This window comes from Chenopodium album, chromosome 1 (genome assembly GCF_948465745.1).
Source record: "Chenopodium album chromosome 1, dcCheAlbu1.1, whole genome shotgun sequence".
Classification (NCBI taxonomy): domain Eukaryota; kingdom Viridiplantae; phylum Streptophyta; class Magnoliopsida; order Caryophyllales; family Amaranthaceae; genus Chenopodium; species Chenopodium album.
This window is the reverse complement of record NC_137834.1, coordinates 44649331-44653251: the sequence shown is the minus strand read 5'-3', so window position 1 is coordinate 44653251 and position 3921 is coordinate 44649331.

Here is a 3921-nt window from a genome sequence, read left to right as displayed (position 1 = left end):
AGGCAAAGAATGAAAATGCGAATGATTGTTCGAGAATGGCTATTCTTCACAATTGCTCCTTGTGATGCAGCGGAACCATGGAAATTAGGATTTCAAGACGCAGCAACACCTATGATGCAAGGAATAATAGACTTACATCATGATATCTTTTTCTTCCTCATTCTTATTTTGGTTTTCGTATCATGGATCTTGGTTCGCGCTTTATGGAATTTCCACTATCAAAAAAATCTAATCCCGCAAAGGATTGTTCATGGAACTACTATCAAGATTATTCAGACCATATTTCCCAGTATCATCCTGATGTTCATTGCTATACCATCATTTGCTCTGTTATACTCAATGGACGAGGTAGTAGTAGATCCAGCCATTACTATCAACGCTATTTGACATCAATGGTATCGGAGTGCGCCTCTTCACGAAGGTGATTTAAGTGCAACGAAATGCCTTAAAGTGGAATATAGTTCGCAAAGAATCTGGCTTACTGGCAATCTCCCATTCTCGTCGTCGAGAGACTTTTCTAACTATAGCATGCCAGAAACGGGGAGTTGATTGAGTTGGTTAGACCTATACCCTGAAATGCTCTCAGCATAGGAGCCTATGGTTCCATTCTTGTTGTTGCTGGAGGTACACATCCCTCTTCTCGGTGTAGAGCGATATACGATAAATAGATGCTCAGCCTGCAATGTCCGATAACGGCGCTGAAGTAGTTAATCTAGCGGCACCATAGCAATGGCATACAACTTTGGACCTAACGGCCGGCCCAGTAACATTTCGGAATGGGGGATCCCCGCTGGCAACAACCACGGTAGTAGTTGCGGAACTACTGGGCCGGGAGAGGACAATAACCTTATTGCCTGCTCCTCTTTCTTCGCTGCAGGGACGGAGGTCCTACGGTAGGTAACAGCAGGCACAAGCAACTTGACCGAAGGGGACCAGCGCTTCTACTCTTCCACCGCACCGAGGAGCCGCTCGCAGCAAGAAGCAAAGGATGTCGTGAACGGTGGGAGGTCACAGAGAATTTACCTATTCATAGAGTGATCCTATGATCGATACAGGATATGTACTATCTCTTTTTTTTCTATAGTTAAAAAAGAAGGGTGACTCAACTTCTCAGCTAGAGTTGGGGATGGGACCTGTTGGCATAATGCACGATGGAATGTGGGAATTCGAGGTCTCACGAACGACTACTAAAAACCAACTTTGTTTTTGTTTTGTTCACGATATCCGGTCAGGCCTATGGATGGATACTTTTAGATCTACGAGCTTTATGCCCCGGCCGTTCACATGAGCATAGAAAATCTATACTCGAGTGTTCAACTGGGCCCCTGACAGGATAGGTGAGGAATCACTCTGGATCTGATTTTTTAGAGCCTACAACTTTGCCGAGCCGACTAGCATCCTTTTCCACTGCGCATTTATCGAACAAAGAAAACAACTATAAGATAGAATTCGCTTTTCGTGGTGAACAGGTCGTCCCATACCTTCTGCCTGTCCTATGTGTGTGGAACCAGGCCTTTTTCAGTTACAGCCTTCCCCTCGAATACATAGGGTAGGTAGGGTTGGGTAAGAAGGGGTCCCCTGTTGCCAATAAACTTTTCCCGGCCTTACTTTAAAAAAAGTAAGTAAGTCGACTTTCGTCGCCATACTTGTTCCAAGTAAGTGAATTGGCATTACCTTACTCTAAAGAGTCAGTCAATTTCATTGCCTTCGCCTCCGATTCCTCTTACTCATAAAGGGTCTTACGGTCGGAGAACTACCTAAAACTAAATAAAAATAGTGCTCTTTCTAAGAGTAGGCGTGGAGAGCTTTTTGCGGGGAAACTTGCAAGTACAGTTTGGGGGGAGGCGGGCGTCGACCCAACCTTATGAGTATTCGGACTATAACAGTTCCGATGAACAGTCACTCACTTTTGACAGTTATACGATTCCAGAAGATGATCCAGAATTGGGTCAGTCACGTTTATTAGAAGTGGACAATAGAGTGGTTGTGCCAGCCAAAACTCATATATGTATTATTGTAACATCTGCTGATGTACTTCATAGTTGGGTTGTACCTTCCTCAGGTGTCAAATGTGATGCTGTACCTGGTCGTTTAAATCAGACTTCTATTTTGGTACAACGAGAAGGAGTTCACTATGGTCAGTGCAGTGAAATTTGCGGAACTAATCATGCTTTTATGCGTGCGCCCGAAAACATAGGCCGACTGTTGAGCCCACTCTGGCTCAGCGGCACCACCCGCGGTGCGAGCCACCCGAAAAGCAAGCTTTTACAGTGAGCGGCTGAAGCAGTAGGGAGCCGAGGAGCAAGGTAGTAAATAAGATATAAAAAGGGGCCAAGCTCCCGGTGAAGCAGAGAAGACGGTTAGGATAACGAACTTGAAACGCGGAGCCCGAGCGGCCGGCGAGCGAGTGGTTAGTGGCCAATAGCGCCCTAGTTGACGACATTCCTCTCTGCGGCTGACACTTAAGAAACCAAGGGGCACTCTATACCAGAGGAAGCAAGTCTCAGGTTCGGGATGAGACGCCCGCGCAAGGACCTCCATTCTCATTAGGAGATCGAAACAAGGACCTATGGAAGTCGGGGCTACCCCGTCCCCATGGACAACGCAACAGTGTCCTGTGGGAGGAGTTTAGAGGCCTTATAGTAGCACAGACTTCTTTTTCTTTCTAGATCATGCGAAGGGGGCCAGTCCAAGATCGTACTCTTCCTCTACAAAGAGAACAGACGCTCTCAACGGCTAGGCGCCACTCTCTTTCTGAGTCATTCTAGCTTCTTCATGATTTCGTGCCGTGGTGAACAAACAAAACAAAGGAGGGCCGTTTCAGCGGAAGGAGAAGGACCTGCAACGGCTTCCGCCGCCTCTTCTTGTTCCTATAGCCGTCTGTTACGAGTCAGGAAAGCCTGGAATCCTCAATATATATAGAAGGGATCTCTCAAAATAGAAAAGGGCGGGCAGGGCTTCCGCGAGGGCCCTCCTCTTCCCGGTCAAGACAGATGGAAAGAAGCCCTAGAAAGTAAAGGCCATAACCAGCCTTATTGTTTATGTACGTACACTTTATTTCACAGGGTGGGGCCGCCCTTCCTTCAGCTGGTTTTCTTCCAGAACCTTGTATAGGTTGGAGCTTTTCTAATAAAAAAAGGGGGAAAGGTTTGGCACAAAGCTGCTCGCTTTCTCGCTTCCGAGAGGCGAGGGGAGCCTTACTTACAGGTTCCAAGCTTGGCGTGAAGCGAAGGGATTGGATTTCAACTATGATCTCAGATTAGTGGGCAACCATAGTTTCCTTTTTCCGTGGTGTTTTTGACGTTGTTGAAAGCGAATTTTTTCGTCGACTCTGCTTTTCGGAGCTGCTCCCAGCTCACACTATGATGGAGGAGGTGCCGTGAAGATGTAGGAGTGTGAGCAGTGCGAGCTGAAAGGCTCCCATACTGTTTGGAGGGCAGGAGGCATAGATGCCAAACAAACCTGACCCCTATCTATCGTCGTGGAAGCTGTTTCTAGGAAAGATTATGGTTCTCGGGTATCTAATCAATTAATCCCCCAAACCGGAGAAGCTTAAGCGGAAATGAAAGAATAGGGTGAAGAAGAGAAGCCACTAAGAAGGCTTCGCTCGCTCGCTCGTTTAGTAGAAAGCAAGTAGAGTGCATAAGCTCCTTTAGAGATAGAGACGAGTACTACACGAGCTCGTAAGTAAAGTACGGAACGAGCCTTGTCTACAAAGCAGAGCGACCTCGTCTTGCTTGCTTCTGGCGAAACTTCCTACACTAGAGAATGGCCATTCCGGTATGGTAGGAAGACTGCTTTTTAGGCCGACAACTATATAGGAATAGGAGTGATAGCGAAGCCAAGCCGTATAAAGGCGAGCAACCCTTATAGCAATAGAAAACGGCCTACTTATGGCCTTGAGCTTTGTTACTAGTGGCA